Here is a 20,058-nt window from a genome sequence, read left to right as displayed (position 1 = left end):
CATATAGCTCAGTGGTTCAGGCTTGATTGGCTGGGCTGTGTGAGCAAGAGTCGTCCACATTCTAACCTCAGCAGGGAAACGGGCGCTGGTCCAGGTCTTCCATCCTCTTGAGGATAAGAGAGTAGTATGATATTAGATTAGAAAGCACTTCACTTCAAACGCCGGCACTGTAAGAGTTTGCCTGATGTCTGCTAGCAGGATTACAGGAAAGCTACTGGGCCTTCATCTATTTGTCTTGATTAGCGAGGCAAGGAATTGATTTTATAACTGTGGGCCTGTGACTTTGATCCTTCTGGAAAGATCATCCTCAAAGGATCTATAAATAAATAACAGCACATGTTCAGTCACTGCGTGAGGAATTCCACAAAAGTCCAAATGGAACAGAACTGGTGTATTTATAGACACACTTTAAAAATGTAGGGCTTGACACACAATGCATTTCAGTGGACTGTAACATATAGACCAAAGACCACACGATGGAGAGAGCATTCACCAACATCCTTGTCCACTGCACATCACTTGTTCGTTCATCTGCTGTGTTTTACAACCAGGTAGCTATCCCCTGAATCACTAGCCACACCCAATGATAAAATTTTCCTTTTCATTTAGGGAATATAATTGCAGCACGAGTGAAAGGTTTATCCAATTAAAGCAGATCAGCACTATTTTCCCCTATAAACGTTTATATATGGCTTCTAGATATTGAGTAGCATTAATCCTGTACTTAATTTCCACGTAAAAAAACAAAATCCTGCATCTGCTTAGTGCTTCTTTTGCCTTCGAATAAATGCTTTAGCATCAGAAAATTGTTACCACTCCCAAGTCGAGATGGGTGATCTGTTTTCAGAGCCAGGCACATCTCCCTATTGGCTCACACTCCCCACTGCCCCTTTTTTGCATATTTCAAAATTTAGCACTTTTTTTTAACCTTTATTTAACCAGGTCAGTCCCGTTGAGATACAAAGACCTCTTTTTCAAGGGAAGCCTGGCCAAGATAGCAGCATAAATGAGATATAAAGTTACAGCATTAAAAAAAGACAAAAATGGCACAAACATGCAATAAAACAAGCAAAGGCAATTACAACGTTCATTAAAAAAAAGCATGCAAGTAGGAATCTGCTTCTAAAATTAGATTTTTTGAAAGTTTCAAGTGGAATAATTTCCTTCAGTTGGTTGCTCGGAAGCGAGTTCCAGGTTGTAGGTGCAGAATACATGAAATCATGTTTGCCAAGATCAGTGCGGACTTTGGGGCCAGGTAATAGTCATTTGAACTTAAACAGTAATTAGATCTAGAAATACAACCACAGAGCTATGATGGAATTAATCCACTAAAGTAGTAGGTGAGGACTGGCTGTAAACAGTGTTTAAGCACGTTCTGATGAGTACAGTGTGTCTGAACCTGATCAATAACATCACTTCAGATGTTTATAGATGTTTATGATTACTTTGGGTAAGCTATGTGCACTAACAAAAGCCAGTCTCTGGTAAACAAATGGGGGCAACAGTGCACATCTGCTTTTCATTGTATCCAACCCCTGTTTGAGTGGATCTGTGGTCCTGGCTCCACATAAGAGTTTGTTACTGGCTGCTCTGGTTCAATAAGCCTATACTGTAGTGGTATCTGATGCCCATGGCAAGAGATATGTTTGACATTTCAGGCATTTAGATGACATGCTCTTGGCAGCTTACTCTAGCTGAGCAAGTGCGGGATCAGTATCTTGCTAGACTCTTCCACGTGACGCATGTCTGTTGCAGAGATTGATCCCGTGACATTTCAGTTAAGTGAATCTCTCTCTAGCCACACTGACCCCCAAACCCAGCCTGCAGAAAGAGCTGTCCAACTCTGTTTCCATCTCGTGTTTAGACGTCAGAGGGTAAATGGTAACAAAGCTCTCGTCTGGTGCAGTGCATGGCCGTTTCACTTAGAGATGTTCTTTGTTCCCACAGCAGAAATGTGCTGTGTATATTATTATGACGAGCCATGTATAGACTCATTCCAAAGGCATCCAGCTTATACAGCAGCATACACAGAGACATTGTTCATGAGCTCCGCCCCTTTCTCCAGTGCTGGTCTCTCAGCACCAGGACAGACTCGTTTTCCTGTTGGTCAGAACAGGTTTTGTATTCAAATCAGGGGGCATCAGCAGCTAGCCAGCTACTGTAGATAAAGTGTCCCATTCAGATTTTCTTTTCTGCACATGTGACTGTACTTTCTGTCTAGAGGCAGAATCTTTCCCAGTGTGTCGCTGTCGCCTACAGGGTTTGACCTGAGAGACAAATATCTGAATGTCTGAACATGATGCCCTCATTTTCCTAAATGACAAACAAAATTTTTTACATTTTAGTTCTACACGTTTACATTTGCAATACGAAGAGCAATCTGCCTGACACTCGTTATTCAGTCTGAAACTTATTCTCGAGTAGAATAGAGGGTCTTGTTCAAAATGAAGTGAAAGGTTTCCCTTGCCAAATAGAAAATTAGCAAATTAAATAGAACAAATTAGAACAATATCAAAGGGCTGTGAGAGGGCAACACCGCAAGTATCTCGTCTCTTGTCAAAACAGAAATGTGTCATGTTTAAATCATTATTATTATGTCAACAGCTGCCAGTCACCTTGGGCATAAACAAACATTTTACTTTACCTGTTTGGGAGTAACTGGTATTAGCCTATTTGCTATTTCACATGATCCCACCCAAATCTAGCCTAGGTAAACCCATCCCCCACGTGACCTGCTCTCAGACCTGTTCTCAGTCACTAGTGACTGGGAACTGAGAGAGCAGGTCACGTGGGGGCTGGGTTTACCTAGGGCCTAGGTGGCTGTCATTGATTGTGTTGCATAGTGGTTTTCTGTACTGTTGACAAATTGTGATATTGTAAGTCGCTTTGGATAAAACAAAAGTGTCTGCTAAATGACGTAATGTAAATGTAATGTAATTTTTTTTTTTTTTGCAAAATCTTCATAGTTCAACGAAAATAGTTTATGCTTTAAATCTAAAATGGTTCATGGATTACATTCTAATAACAAACCTATCAAATTAAAAGTCAAGCACGTTACCGTGGAAACAATTAAGCTTAGCCCAAAATCACAAATCAGAATGAGGGGGTCCCCGGTATATTTTCTATCTTGTAAGGGGTCCTTGGCTGAAAAACATTTGAGAACCTCTGACCTAGGCTAACCCAAATCAGCCATTTTGTGACTAAAAGGCAGAAAGTAAAACAGGTGGCAAGACATTGATTAGAGCCCGGGATGAATATGAGAAAGGAGCCAATAGGATCTTTAAGACATGTGGGTTTTAGACACAAAATGGCTGATTTGGGTGGGATGTGAAATAGGCGTATACAGAGAGGTAGTGACGTATAGATTTACAGATTGACACATTTTTATGTATAACATGCATAATGTTTACAATGTCTGTCAAAATCGTGTTTGTGTGCTTAATAATTGCACACTTTTCAGTTGCTGTTACAATGTAGACTCAGTATGACCCTTTACTGTAGTCTAGCACATTGTTGCCCATGTGCTTTATTGTATATATATTGTATATGCATAGGGTAGTGGAGAATATCTGTATCTTTCCATGTGTATCCATGAATCTCCCCATCCGACAATATGACGCAGATTACACCACTCTAATGTGATCTGTTTACTTTATGCTGTCTCAGACGCAATGGCCTTCAAAATGTCCAGGAATGTCAGAAACCAATAACACTCACATTCAAAAACATACTAAAAAGCAATTACAAAATATTTGGTTGGTAGTCTAAGGCCTACAAGATAACTAAACCCTGCAGCCGGAGGCAGAACTCGCCATCTTCGGCTGCTCGGAGTCCTCTCTGAATTTCCCTACAGCTGTGCAACAATCTCTGACACAGGGGACAACTGTCACCAAAAGACTCATTCTGAAGGAATGGAAGTCCTCCTCTTCACCTTCTTTTCAGGTGTGGCTGATGGACATGATGTCTGTTATACAGATAGAGAGACTCAGGTTCCTCAGAGCCAACTCGCTTAGAAGATTCTCAACTATCTGGGACCCGTTTTTGGCCTACTTTGACGAGGTTAAGAATGACTAGTGACTGATGTCGGGGGCGGAGGACTCGCCCGGCTGGTTTTTTATGGACCCCTTGCGTGGGATCCCATGCACAATTTCTCTTACAAGCCCATAAGCACCTTAGGCGGCTGGTAGCACCACGTTGTAATGTCAAATATCGATAATGTATGTATGTTTTTCTTCCCTTTCTTTTATTTTCCTGTGTCTGAGCCTGTTCATTTGTCTTGTTCGTGTATTGTTCGAGAAAAAAAAATGAAAATATGAAAAAAGCAATTGCTGGTACTATTTTAAACAAGTTTAATGCATGTCATCAGCAGTGTCCAAAATATACTTTCCAGGCCATTATGTCCATGTTGAATGTCAATATGGTGGTGTATAATTAGCAAAGTATTAAAATTGAGAGATGAGTTTGAAAAGGTTGTGCAAATATCCCCGAGACATCTCCACACCGCCATGATCCTAAATGTTTTGGAGAGCTTATCAAAGCACGCACAGAGTGGTGAATAATGGACTGGATCTTCATGACCATTTAAAGTCAACTAGAAGCAGACATGACGAACATGAACAAATCCCATCTCAAACAAACAAGGTGACCTTCCATTGGGATCTTCTTATCAGTGGTATCATTATGCTGTGCTGTGTCTGCTATCATTAAGTTGAAAATACCCCATGCTGAACTGAGGCTTAGCAGGAACATGCTTTTAACCCCAAGATTATAAAGATAGACATAGTTTAAAAATAGTTTAGAAATAACTTTGCAAGATTTATACCAGGATGGATTTTCCACAATTTAATATCAGAATGTTAGCTTCAGGATGTATGCAAAACCTATGCAAATAATAATGACCATTGTATTTTTATTGTTTTGTTAGTATATAAAAAAAAAAAATCGTCCCTGTTTTTTTGTTTTTTTTTACCCTTTTATACCTGTTCGAAATAAAGATGATCAAACAATCAATCAAACAAACATTAGCTTGGTTAGCTTCTTGCAATCACATGTGGGTTTTTGGCCATCTGTTTTGTTCACTGAGCTCTGTATCATCCGCTGTATCCTCCTTCTCCTCTCTCTAAGGGGGGGGGGGGGGGGGGTGATTTGCATAATCACCCTTAAACAAGAAAATGAGAATAACAAGAGCTCCCTCATTTTTTAATCAAAACAAACCATCAAAACCAATTCAATCAGGGCATCTAAGACACTAATTGCGCATGAATACTTCACCCCTAAAAACACAACCATCCATGGTATGCGGAGTTACGCAACTGCGCCACTGTGAGGATGTCAAAAGGTCCCTCCCCTCAGCCCATTCCCCCCTAAGACCTTTGCTGTTTAATAGTGCTTCACTGATGAAATTAAGAGGCCAGTCAAAAGGCCACCAGAATAACCCCTAAAAAACAAACCACTTTGCTTGGGGCTGCAGCCTCATTAAGACAATGCATGGTGCTTTCTAGGAGGATGTGTCTGAGCTGCAGCAGGGGAGACGGCCAGGCCGGCCGGCGATAAGCCTCACTGTCAGTACTGATAATGGGAATGCAGGAATGATTGCCTGGAAAGTAATCATGCCCCAAGAATTCCAGGCGCACGATGCCCTGCTCACTCGCTGTGCATGATGCCCCGCTCACTCGTTCTCACTTATACTGTATCGATGGCACAACCTCCCCCGTGAACTTCAAGGTTTTCTGTGAAGCGGTATGCAAGGTTACAAATGCTTGACTCAATCATAAAGTTGACAAAGATAAGGTGCATTCTTACAAACTTATATTATATCCCAATGGCATTTTCAGTGGACAGAAGTGTAAGTGCAAAAAACACACATAGCTCTTTATGGTCATTGTATCCACAGATTAGTAGGCCTATTTCACGTTTTGACTTTCTCTCTCAGATATTACTTCTGCTTGGGGAAACTTACTAGTGCAGTTCACCAACTCTGTCTCATTCCTTCAAATATAGGCTATCAAACAAGTCACCAACTTATTGCAGGTGGCCCAAATCCCCCAGTTCTATCAGTAAATATGACTGAGCTAACTATTTTGAAGGGGCTTATGTGATTTAGGTGTAACCGTGTTTGTCTTTTTCTGAACATGTTTGTTTGGTATTCTGTTTCATATGCTCTGGTTTGCCCTTGTCTCAGTCTCATTTTGTTGAATACACTACAGACCGGCATGGAATCCTTAATCATAACCAAAGCAGAGTGGTTTTGCTTAGTTAGTCAAATCACTGAAGTGAAATAACAATTTCACCAATCATCCTATTCATTTTCTTCCCTAGGCTCAGTTTGTAGGATATTGGAAATTCAAATCAACTATGCAGTTTACAGGGGGGTACGGTGGTGCAGTGGTAAGCGCTGTCGCCTCACAGCTCGAAGGTCCTGGGTTCGATTCTCACCTGGGACGCTGTGAACGCTGAAGGAATGCGTGCCCGTCCGCATGTCCTCGATTGCCCACCGCCCGGGTGGGGTCGTCAAAAGGGCCTTTCTTTGTGGAGTTTGCATGTTCTCCCCGTGCCTCCCGGGGGTTTCCTTCATATAGGAACCCCCTTCACCAAAACATGCAATATCCTGGTTGCTAATGTGGTTCCTCCTCTGGTCGTTAAGGGCGCCTGTTCGGAGGGAGGGGAACCGGTTGGAATAGCGTGAACCTCCCACGTGTTATGTCCTACCGGTGAAGCTTCCCCTGTCAGGTGAAAAGAAGCAGCTGGCTAACTGCCCATGTCTCGGAGGAAGCATGGAGCCAGTTTTGGCTCTCCCCAGATCGGCAGAGGGTGGAGTAGCAACCAGGATAAATAAAAGTAAATTAGCACTAAATAGGGGATAAAATGGGATAAAAAAATCGGGAAAACAATATTAAAAGAACTATGCAGTTTACTACTGTGCCCTGTGAAAATTAAAGGATTTAAATCCATCTATATTTTCCCCTTATGCAGCTTTGAAAGTGAAATATGTCTAAGGTCAATTTTCATGCACATTATTTATTTGCATAGCACTTTGAGCTACTGATATCTTGAGTAACCTGGTGTATCATTTTGTTAAAGCACCAAAGTTGAACATTTTAAGTCCCTTATTATCCACATTCCTTGATAACAACACATGGAAACATTCAAATATGTTGATTTATATTGGGACCTGGAAACATGAGGAAATCTTGTTTATTCAGATTCAATTATAAAACACCCTTTACATGCTACATAGGCCTACAGCACATGGAAGCAGTGTTGGAAGCAGTGTTGTAGAAGTCACTATATCTCGAGTCCAAGTTGAGTCTCGAGTCCCCAGTGTTCAAGTCAAAGTCCAAGTCCAAGTCCAAGTCCAGGGTGGGAAAGAAATTGAGGTAGGAAAGGCACTGCATGCCTTTCCTACCTCCATTTTATTGCTATTTCGATGCTGTTAAGAAGGTTCTGGTCAGATGCTTATATAGACAGGTGCTGCCTGTCGGCTTAAACGCGGTCACCTCATCACGGTTCCATTCCCACCCTGGGTCGCTGTTGGCACTGCGGTGGACAGTGACATCACCAGGTGATGCCATCATGCACAGATGATGGCAACAACTATTATGATGTCACATGATGTCTAATTACACAATGCTGCTTGATACATGTTTTTGTTTTTTTGTTTCTGGTAGCATTTTGCTCGCATTCACCTCTGCTTTCCCTGACATGCTTCGGTCAGTTTGGAAAATAGCGTGAGGTGCAACTGTCGGGAGAGAGTTTTATTGATTTTGCCATGTAACTCAGACAACTGCAGCTCCCCCATTCACCCTTCAGGGCATAGCTAGCTAACGTGACGCTCCATCAGCACGCTCCACTAGCACACATCCCCGGCCTCCCAGACTGCCTCAGACCCTCTGTAATTATCTATCGACTGTGTCTGCAGCAAATTCAAAGGGCCCTGCTAATGAAGCCTAACTTGGTCTTTTGTCTTTTCAGCTACAAATCATTTCTGCCTCTTCTTGATTCTATTTGATCTATGCCTACTTTAAAATGCACAGTAGAGTAACCCGAGAACAAGCTCTTCTTATAGTGTCCCATGCCAGGTGTTCTGCTTCTGATTGATTATTGCCTTTCATTTCCTCCACTGAGAGATAATCAATCAACAGGTGAAGCCATTGTGATATAGAGATTGTGTGTCTGTATTTCCAGTTGAGTATTATTATTAGAAATGTTGTTTTCTAAGTATGACTTTGTGATATTTAGTGAGGCTGACAGGTGTGAGATCTCTAGAAGGGAGAGAGAGAGGGGGCCAGTGGAATGCTGTGACCCAGAAAATTGGAAATTTCAGCAGGTTGATCATTTTTAAGCGGTGCAGCTGCTTCTATAAGTGACATGTGTGTCCGTCCGTTGGTAGCACAGGATGTCGGTATGCGCACGAGATCTGCAGCCTATAGGCCCCTCCCTCAGCTCCCCGGTCAGCACAGACACAGGTGTAGAGAGAGAGGATGGGGGCGTCTCGAGGTCGATAGCGGTTAAAAGTCGGTGAATCACGCACACACACACACACACACACACACACACATGCCCGCACCGCACACTTTAAGAAACGTCTGAAAATGAATCGAGAATTCACTTCCTCATGGGCAAGACTTTGACACACTATAGAGAGAGTGGCTCGAAACACGCGCACACACGCACGTGCATGCACACACAGTGCCAGAGGGAGTGGAGGGGGTGGGGCAGTAGGGTCCGACTTGTGCAGATCTGCACCGCTTACTTCAACACCTGGATGGGAATTTTTTTGTCTTTTCTTTTGTAAAATTGTAACTATATTGAGTCCAAAGTGAAAAACTGCCTTTGGGAAGACTGGTGATATTGAGAAAAGGTATTGATCTTTGCTGGTACATGCACATGTATCGGAGGAAGCATGCGCTATCTACGGCTCTCCCCAGATCATCAGAGGGGGTGGAGCAACAACCGGGACAGCAGGGGGAATTAGCCAAGTACAATTAAGGGAGGGGGGAGTGTAATTAGAAGAACATTTATGAAAGAAAATGCTGCTGCAATGCAGCCGGCAAGTGAGAATAGTAAGTTCCAGCGATTTAAAAGGTCTTCAGTTCAGTGGTTCTGAGGATTGGAGTGAAGTTTAGATGAAAGAGGTCTTGAGGAACATTGTAGGAAATATCAATGCTGAGATATTGGCTATTTCCTGTTGGGATTTTGCTTGAGAGCTTGGAGGTCACGGGATTCCACTGACCTTGTTTAGTGCTAAGATAATGGATTTGGACCAATTGTACAGAAGAGATAGACAACAGTAGATGGAAAAAGTGTTGATAGGACTGAAGATCGACATTAGAGGGTTTTGTATGTAACTGTCAATGTATAGGCTGACTTTATAAGAAGTGTTCAAACAAAGCAGGTGATACCAGTGATTTGGGTGTCGGTTGCAAGCATTTCAATGAAAACGCAAACAACAGTGAGAGTGCACATCCTAGTCAAGCACCTCTGTGGAGGCTGCATTTTTGTGTGAAACAAACCATTTGTGGTCACTGATACTGTGGGTGTGCTGATCCATTGGATTAATGGCTCCCCGAAAACAACCCTTTCTAATGTGGTGAATACAAATTTCCAATTTACACAATGAAATACTTTCTCAGCATTTAATGATATGCTGTTATCAGTCGCATATACTGATTAAGTGGAATAGGAGGTGCATGTCGCAGGAGGAGTGCCTGCCCTTAATGAAACCCGTTTGAGCCGGCTGTATTGTGGATTGAATGACTTTTCCTCATCTTAGGGCCACGGCCTTGCAGATGATTTTGAATGTTTGTGTTGTTGAGGGATAGTGGACAACAGCTTACACAGTCAGGGCTTTATTTGGTTTAAGAAGAAATGCTGTATTCAATAACAGCAAAGTGCCAAATGTCACTGGTCATTTTGAAAATATATATCGTTGGCCAGATGTCCGTAAAACCACTGGAAAAACCGCTGGCTCCAGGTGCTTTATTGTTTGGCATCGAGAAAAGTGCTTTCTTGAAGTCCTCTGGTCTGTTTAGGGCTGTTACTTGACTTTTTGTTAGCTTTGGAAGTTTAATACTGTTCATAAATGTTTTGATTGCGGAAGGGTCTGGTGTGCTGTCTGATTTATTAAGCTTACTATAAAAAGAATGGAATGTTGCTCTTCAGCGTGTCATGAGTTGACTTTCCTGGCCATAATTTGTTACAATTTCCAAGGTGGCTGTGTCTGTGTATGGTATATACATATATATACACACATATATATATATATATATATATATATATATATATATATATATATATATATATATATATATATATATATATACACACACACATACACACAGGTATATATAATATATTCTGTTGTGTATATATATATATATATATATATATATATATATATACACACACACACACACACATACACATACACACACACACACACACACACACCTGCATTTTTTAAATGGTTGTAATGAGTTCATATTTGAGTGTTGTGAGTTCTTTGTAGAGGTCCTCAGGTTGGTTTTCAGCTATACCAGCCATCTCTCTGTTCAAGCTTTAGTTCTAGTTTGAGATAATGTTTCCTCCTGGTACTGCCTCATGAGTTTTTCATAACAGTGTGGGTGTGGTTGTTGGGGAGTCATTCATCTTAATGAAGGATAACCACTTTATGATGAAATATGTATGGCATTCAGGATCTGTCACTAAGGATGTGTTAAAACGCCATCTAGTTTGTGTTTTGGGAAGGATGTTTGTGAGCGTAACAGAAGTGATAAACATCCTGGACTCAAGCACCCAGGATCCTCCACTCCCACAACTCTGACCTCTGCCCCACTTTCACCTCACCACACAGCTGCTAATCATCAGACTGATCACCTACCTAACACTTCACTACTAAATATTTAAACACCAATCAGTTTCATCCTTTGTTGAGAGTTGACCCACCCTGCTGTATACCTTCCTCCTTGTGTGCGTTAATGATAAAACATCGTTTCCTTTCTGTTGTAGAACCACACACCTTCATCTACCATCATCCACTACTTCACTCCACCACCATCCACTACTTCACTCCACCCTTGCAAATAAATGAATGACCACTGGACCCTGTGTTTCAATCTGCACCTAACATTAGATGTTCAGTGAGCCAATGCCACAACCAGCAAAAAGGGGGATAATTAATTTTCACTATAGCCTAATTCCATCCATAAGTAACACAATGACAGAATGTATGGCTCTTTTGGTCATGGGTTTCACACTTTCTGTAATACATCTAAAGGCAAACATTGTATTAGATGGGGGACCCTGGGACAAAATCTTATTAACTGGGGGTCCGTGGTATAAATTGTGTCAGTTTAGGCGTCCTTGAACATGAAAAGGTTTGAGAACCACTGATTTAGATGGTGTGCAGCACCTGTTTCAGAGACTGGTTTATTTAGACAGTAAGTAGCAGAGTTAATGGATATTGTAAAAAAAAATACTTGGAAGAGTTCCCGTACCTGCTGGTAAGACTGCAGTACTCCAAGGCCAGCGTCCCAGTGTTCCAGTTTCTGTTGGCCAACTCTTCAGGGAGCCGCCATACCATGGTGGCACAACCTACGCCGCTGCCACCCGTCCGGCCCATCCCTCGTCGTCTACTTCCTATGAGGCCCATCCTTTGACGCTGACCTCTTGTGGGGCCCTGCCTTCGTCGCCATCATCCAGGCCGACCTCCTGAAAGGTCTCGCCTGCATCGTCAACGTCCAGGCCATCGTCTGGGGTTGCTCCGCTCTTCCGCCGTGCCTCCAGGTCGCACCCCCAACCTGTTGTGCCGATTCCTCACTGTCCCAGGCCGTCCACCTGAGTTTTCCCGCTCCGCTCATCCCACATGCACTCTCTCACTTCCTTCATGGGGCGGCTCCTTAATTTTGAACTGTACATCAACTTGACACCTTGTGATTTGTGTAGCAGCAGCTGTTGAAAATGACAGCTAAACATCCAATCAATCAATTTCAATCAATCATCCTGGACTCAATCACCCAGAATCCTCCACTCCCGACCTCTGACTAACTTTTACCTCATCACACAGCTGCTAATTATCAGACTGATCACCTAGCTAGCACTAAATATTTAAACACCAATCAGTTTTATCCTTTGTTGAGAGTTGGCCCACCCTGCTGCATATACCTTGTGTGCATTAATGACAACACACCCATTGTTTTCTTTCTGTTGTAGGACCACACACCATCTACATCCACCATCATCCACTACTTCACTCCACCCTTGCAAATAAATGGTTGAACGACCACTGGATCCTGTGTTTCAATGTGCACCCCACCAGATTTACAGTAGTTATAGATAAAATTGTTTGAACTTGAACTAGATGTTCCTTCTGTAAACCAACACCACCACCATAGATTTTACAAGGAGCATGGTCAGATATTATAATGGGCAAATTACTGAATCTTGTGTGTCTCAGATATTGTTGTTGAATATATTTCAAATGAGGTTGAAATGAAATGGCTTCAAAGCATACAATTATAAGGTCAGATGGGATATCTTTTATTACTGATTGAAAACAGAATGGTAAATAGAAAAGTGCACTCAGTAGAGAGACCAGGCTCTGCTACGCCTAACTATGACCTCACCTAAACCAAAACCCAACTGCGAAGGGCACCGGGAAACACTATCTGATGGGGGAACAGACTTGGACACAACACCTGTTAACGCTGGCTCCCTTACAGTCAAAACGTACACACGTTACTGTTGGCGGGTTCTTTTGTTGGCATTCTCACCCAGATTTGCACACCAAGGTAAGACAATTGTGGTTTGTATTCATTCAATAATACATTACAGCATGGTAGTTTAAAACTTTCAAATAATGTCAGCCAGACAGTCAGTCGGCTATGGCTGTGCCCTGTGCACAGCCATGCTACTAATCCAGGGTGCAGCAGAGTAGGAACAACAGCATTCATGAACAAGTAATCCAGCGCACACCAAGAGTGTGCTGGATTACTTGTTCCTAAATCCCAGTTTCTGTTATCTTTGCTGCCATGTTGTCCTTTACGGATCACTTGTGCTCCTACCAGCCGAAAGAGTGATTTCAACAGTCAGTCGCAGTCATTGTAATGACACTAGTATAAACAGTCAATAAAACAGGTTTTTCAAAAAAGTGTGAATAACCACAACCACAAGAGGACATTGGCATGATACAGTGCACAAAAAATATTAGACTGATTGGTCCAGAATGACAGACAGACAAACAGACAGACAGACAGACAGATGCACTCACTCACTCACTCACTCATAGACACGATTGGACACACAATCTCCTCCAGGCTTCCGCCTGGCGGAGATAGCAACACAGTAGAAAACGTGTATGGAAATCTAGGCACAGCTAGTTTATAGTCAGGAAAACACCAGCATCTACATATGGTCTTACTTTTGACAGGAAGTTGACACTGTGAGTGTATTGGTTGATCGGTTGCTCTATTCCAGCGGTGTCCAACAGGTAGATCAGGTAGAGCTCGGTCCATCAATAAGTAACTCACCAAAGACATTTTTATTTTATTCTCTTTTTTCTATGCAACTTTTTTCAGCCGAGAAACAACCGAAAGAAACGAGTTTCCCTGCTCCATCAGTTCTATAGGAAATGAATGGACCTCCGGTGACTTGTTGATCATGGTGCTCGCAGTGTGAATGCACGGTAAGAGCTGCTTACTCACCTGTGTCTTGGCATAATAGGGCAGGACACCACAGAGAGAGAGAGAGCTATCCCATAACGCCGGAGGTCAGAGAATATGCTCAGATGGTCCACATGTGTTGTTTGAAAGGTAGGAGGTAAAGGATGTGCAGGCCTCTCTTGGAATGATCCTTGAAATGATTAGTTCAAAGGTCAAGTTTTCCCTGACAGTATCAAAACAAGACGTTTTGTTTGAAGGTTCATACCAAAGAGACGGCTGAGGCTCAATGTAAATCCAACACAGATGATGTATATACGGTATATACAGTCAACCCAGGTGAGCGGGTGCAAAATGACTTCACATCCAACAGACTTGGATACAATACATTCATGTAGTCGGATAATCATGCTTGGAATTTTCTCCCCTTTCACAAGTTAATTAATTTGATTACCAAAAGGATGTTAATATAAAAGTCAAACATCTGTATTTGAAGGAAGATGAAGTTACTTTAAAAGAAGACCTAACCCACAATAAGGATTATCGTCACGTAATCAGCATAACTCAAATTAAGAAGTCATTATTATGTATTATCTTTAGGGCATATGACAGCCCAAGCAGAAATGTGGCAAACTACGACAGTGTTGTTGTTGTTGTTGTTGTTGTTGTTGTTGTTGTTGTTGTTGTTGTTTTTTCAATTTTATCATATGAACAAAACAGACAAGCTCAGACACAGGAAAGGAAAAGAAAAACAAAGAAAAACACACATATAATATCAACAGTTATTACAATGTGCTACCATCCATATAGGGTGCTTATATGTGCTTGTAAGAGGTGTTGCGCATAGGGTCCCACACGAGGCGTCCAATAGGAACTAGAACTAAGACAGTGATTGCCAAAGCATGTTTGACAAGCCTAATGATATCTTAGAAGTGAGGACTATTCAATTCAGTTTTTCACCAACAAAAATTGGTGAATATCAAGACGATATCAAGATATCAATTGATATCAAGACACAAAAACTGCCACTGTGGAATGTTTAATCAATTAAATGCTGAGACTCTCTCTCTCATGTATTGCACTGCTCACTTTTTATGGTAGTCATATTATGCAGCTGCCACATAGGCTACAACTGCATTAAATGTATGTTATTGTTTTCATTCAAGTTCTGTGTGAACATCCCTTCAAGATAGAATGGGGACGCTAAAGTGTCACGTTATACCAATGGTACCACCTGGATGTGATTCAGTGACAATGCATAAGATCTATATCTATAGTACACCTGTATATTGTAATAGTGCTTTTACGAGTATGTAAATGCATTGTGATCATCCTAGTGTCACAAACACCATTATCATCAATAGACTCCCTGTGAAACTGAACATCTGTGTAGCATCAGAGATGTGGCGGGCTATGGTGAATGATCACTAAAATAGACATTTGACATAGAGATTAGGAATAAGATTATGTCAAACCTTAAATCTATTAGTATTCCCCTTTAAAGAATCCTAGCCTGATCCATGAACCTGTACATTCATATTTCTCTTTCACCAGGCACTCTGGGGAACTGAATTCCTTTCTTCTCCTTCCTCTAATGTAGCGTACGTACCAAACTAAAGAATCTGCAAGCAGACGGACATCATGGTGTAAATATGGCGATGAACGTACTATGTTTGTCAGTGGCTCAAGGATTTCCATTATTTAATTGAACTGACATACTTACATATACACACATGCACTTACATATACAGTTACCTCAGCAAGTATCCATACCCCTCATCCACATTTTGCTGTGATAAATTATTCACAAAATGTGTTCATTTGTGATATTTCTGATCTGATTTATATTTAATGTAGGCTACCAAGTACTGAGACTGAAATAACACGTCATTCCCCTTTGTTTTAATAGAGATAATTGTATTTTATTAGTTACACAATGATTTCAGTTTTCTTTGAAGTTTATTTATTTATTTGGATCCCCATTAGCCACTACCAAGGTAGCGACTACTCTTCCTGGGGTCCACAAACTTATTGTGAACCACTGAACCGCTGTTCAATGGTAGCTACTTGTGCTGTTAGATTAGAAAGTTTAGATTATGAAAACCCTTGTAGCAGCCAAAAGATGACGCCCAAACAATGTGACGTAAAACAATTTGAGAAGAGTTTTCAAAAAGGATCTTTGTGTTACTTCAAATAATGGCAGTTAGGCTGTCAGTCAAAACAATTCAAATTAACATCATGTTAAATGATTCTGTAGCACAACTAAATCTGTAGAACAGGGTTGGGGCAGCAACTGTTTGGCCAGCTATGCTTTCTCTCAAAAATGCTGCCAGAGGAAGTCTTGGCAGAAAAACAGACACCTCAATTAACACAAGAAAATATAGTTCAGTATTTGAACTCCCTTCTCTGTCGCCTGCTATATTTCATAACAGATTGTTTTGAACTGAAGTGTTTACTCTATGTGGGTACAGCACTGTGAAAGAGCCTGTCCATGGAAGCCGTCATCCTTCTGGATCACTGCATAGATATGCTATTGTTGATGATCACAGGTCCAGCCGCCATGCTGCATGCCAGACTCCATCCACAGCCCATCTCAGAATGCTGCACCTCCTGGTCATATTGGCCAATCCCTAGATCTGTGCAAACAGCCAGCTAGCTATGTTGTCCCTGCAGAGTCAATATAGGCTTACAAAGGAGTGCATTACATTGTTGACTTTTAATACTCGGAAAATGGAGGTGCACGTAACACTGGCTCTCTCTCACTCATTCAAAGAACCAACTAGAAGCACTGAAGTAAACAGAGGACAGCTGAGATGAATGCACCAAGGTCTTGTTACACGTTTTGGCATGCCCAGAACCCTGCTGGAGAATAAAAGAGGAACTGGACTTGAGGAGTTCTTGTTTTTTCATTGTAAATATGGTGTATGGAATTTACCCCCCCTTCCTCACCTGCCACTACAACTTCCATTTACTGATTCTCTTTTTCTCAATGTTTTGGCGTTTTGTCGAACACTGTTGTCAGAATCAGAATTATTTTATTTGGCCAAAGTATGTTTGCACATAGGAAATTGACTTGGTGTAGTTGGTGTACAGGTTACATAAGATACACAGACAACACAATAAATACAAATAAATGCACAACATACTGTATGTGGCGCAGTCGGTAGCTCTGTCGCCTCACAGCTAAAAGGTCCTGAGTTCGATCCTCGCCTGGGACGCTGTGGGCGCTGGGGTTGTGTTCCCCCCCATATCTTCAGTGCCTACTGCCCAGGTGGGTTATCTCGTCGAAAGGGCCTTTCTGTGTGGAGTTTGCATGTTCTCCCCGTGCTCCCCAGGGGGTTCCTCCGTACATAACCCCCCACTAAAAACATGCAGAAGATTGTCATCGTCATCTGACCAGTGACGTCAACATCCGAAGTTGGTCCCCGGGCGCTGGAAAGAAAAAGCGACCACTGCTCCTGGCCTGCCCCCCGGAGGAAAGGACAAGCCTGGATGGGTTAAATGCAGAGGACAAATTTAACCGGCCACCGTCAGCATGAGTGTGTGTTTGTGGCCGCATGCATGTGTTGGGTGTGTTCGTGTGACAATAAAAGACGGGCTTGTCCGTCTACTAACTGTTTAACATGTAAGATATGAAAAGAGTATTAGCAGTGTGGCAAAGTACAAAGTTAACAAGACAAAGTGACAGCTACAAACAAAGTTGGTAACAGTACAGTACATAAGTACATAACAATATATATACACGATACAGCAGAAATAGCAGAATATTAACAGGTTATACAGTATGCATGAATTGCATTGTATTGCACAAGTTAACTGTATGGGGAGGTGGGAGATGCAGGAACATCAGTGCAGGAGCACAGTGTATTGTTTGTTTGTTTGTTTGTGTGTGTGTGTGTGTGTGTGTGTGTGTGTGTGTGTGTGTGTCTGTGTGTGTGTGTCTGTGTGTGTGTGTGTGTGTGTGTGTGTGTGTGTGTGTGTGTGTGTGCATAAACATTCAGGAGTGTTACCAGAATGGTTCAATTATACTTGCAATGCCTTTGCCTGCATCCCCAATACACCCGACGTTGTTGATGTTGACACCAATCACAAGGAGGTCCTGATCCTAGAGGTAGGCTGTGTTTTTGATCTGTACATGGACCAGGCTTTCCAAGATAAATATTCCAAGTATCAACCACTACTTGAAATCATAACCAACTTTGGGTACTCTGTGTGCTCATTTTCGGAAGCCTAGGTAGGGCCATGTAGTACATAAATTAACCATTAGTGGTCTGAACATTGCATGTCTGGCAAAGCCAAACAGCTTGCCAAATATTGCTCTGTTTCAGCTGTCATAGGCAGCCTGGCTGTGTGGAGGAGAAGGTGCTATGTGTACCCATGAACTGTCTAACCTGTTATATTTGATTCCCTGTAATTTTAATATAATTTGTGGAAGCAAATAAATAATTCAAGTGTGTGTGTGTGTGGGGGGGGGGGGGTTCGCAGAGAGGGGGTGGTTGGAAGTGTCAGAATCAGTGGGGGGCAGGGGGCTTGTTTGTGAGCCTCACAGCCATGGGGGTAGAAACTACCTTAACAATGGCACCAACCATTGTAATGTAACAATGTATTTTGCAGTGCACAACCCAGAAGTCACTTGGCAATACAACAGTGTTACCAGCACTGTCACCAGCACTGTCACATCTTTTTCATTGGACTCATCTACTGATGAAGTAGTTTCAGTAGGTACCATTGTTTTCTGGTTTCATGCTGGCTATCACTGCATGATAACTAGCCAATATTTCAACTATCTTTGCCAAACAAACCGCTATTGCTGCTTCCAGTAACATCAAACATCACATCCTGGGCACCAGAGGACTTTTTTCATGGGAAAGATCTAACCTTTAACCTTTACCGGATGTTTAGAACATAGAAAATGTAAGAGCTTTCATGAAGTGAGTTGAATCACTATAGTGTTATAGCAATTGGCAATAGAGAGTAGCAAAGTGGAAATAATTGATGTGGAAATGTCAAATTACTATTTAATTGACCCCCAAAGGGAAGTTCTCTCTAGACCCCGGCCATAGGGAGATCAGACTGCAGGGTCAGCTACAGACTACGCCCATGGCGCTGGTTATAAAACAAGTGGGATTCATTGAAGCAAACTCTGTGTTTGTCAACTTCAACTTACAATTTGTAGTTATTATAACTCATAAGTTCATGACTCATAAGTTCATGACTTGGGACTTAAAATTATTAGCTGAAAGAACACTTACTAAGCATTCACTAAACTGATGACATATATTTGAAAGGGAAACACTGTTATTAGGTTATTAGCGCACTCCCCCAACATGCACTGCATTTGAATGAGGCCCTAATAGAAAGCCCTTGTTCTTCTAGTTGAGAGACAGTTACAGGCTAGACTCTTATGACCTAGGCTCTAAGAATTTTATTCTACAAGGTGGAATAGCAATTCGACATGACTAGTATCCCCTCCTCTGCATAGGCTACAGTAGGCCTAGCCTACTGCTGAGTCAGTATCTTACTTCCCAGCACATGGTGGTGTTATCATGTGACAGATATCCAACTGAACTGACACTGAAAAAAATCCTCCTTGCGTGACAGAATAAATAATACTGTAATGCAGTAAACCAATTAGTGAATCAACTTCACTAATAGTTGTAAATCAAATAGTGACTCAAGTGGTAGGCTAATTATAGTCTATGATTAGGCTGCCTATAGATACTTGCTGATTGAATTTACTGCATTGATTGATTGATTGATTTAATTTTGGATAAAGAATAACAAAATCAAAGGGATGACATGAAAAAGTGCAAACACTTCTTTCCATCATGGTTCCTGCAGTTCAGCAGTTCACTCTGAGTGGAGTTTTACAAACTAATGAACTTTGACCCGACTATTCAGTAGTGGCAAAAACGATTCAAGCAAGACGGCCCAACTCCAACTCACTTCCTGTCATTTTGTCACGTGGGGTTTGCCTAGCCTGGGTAAACCCATCCCCCACGTGACCTGCTCTCAGACCTGTTCTCAGTCACTAGTGACTGGGAACTGAGAGAGCAGGTCACGTGGGGGATGGGTTTACCTAGGCTAGGGTTTGCCCATCTATTCACCTTATTCTTTGCCCATACAAGGACGAATCAGCGTGACGTCACTTGCCACCCAGAAATGCGGAACCCCGCAGCAAGTTGTGCCAAACAAATGTTAATATCTCAAAAACTATACATCACATCGCTTATATTTTGACATTCTGAGTGAGAGCAGAGGTAGCTCAAGATGTCGTGTTAAAGTTGTGTGAACTGTCGCAGTTTTTTAAATGTAAACAGAGTTAACTGGCTAGAGTCAGACACTCACGCCTCGCGCCACTTGTGCTCCATAGGGTTCCATTGCCGTTGCCACCCAGTGAAGC

The sequence above is a fragment of the Poromitra crassiceps genome, assembly GCF_964638095.1.
Source record: "Poromitra crassiceps genome assembly, chromosome: 12".
Classification (NCBI taxonomy): domain Eukaryota; kingdom Metazoa; phylum Chordata; class Actinopteri; order Beryciformes; family Melamphaidae; genus Poromitra; species Poromitra crassiceps.
Note: the sequence above shows the minus strand (reverse complement) of the source record.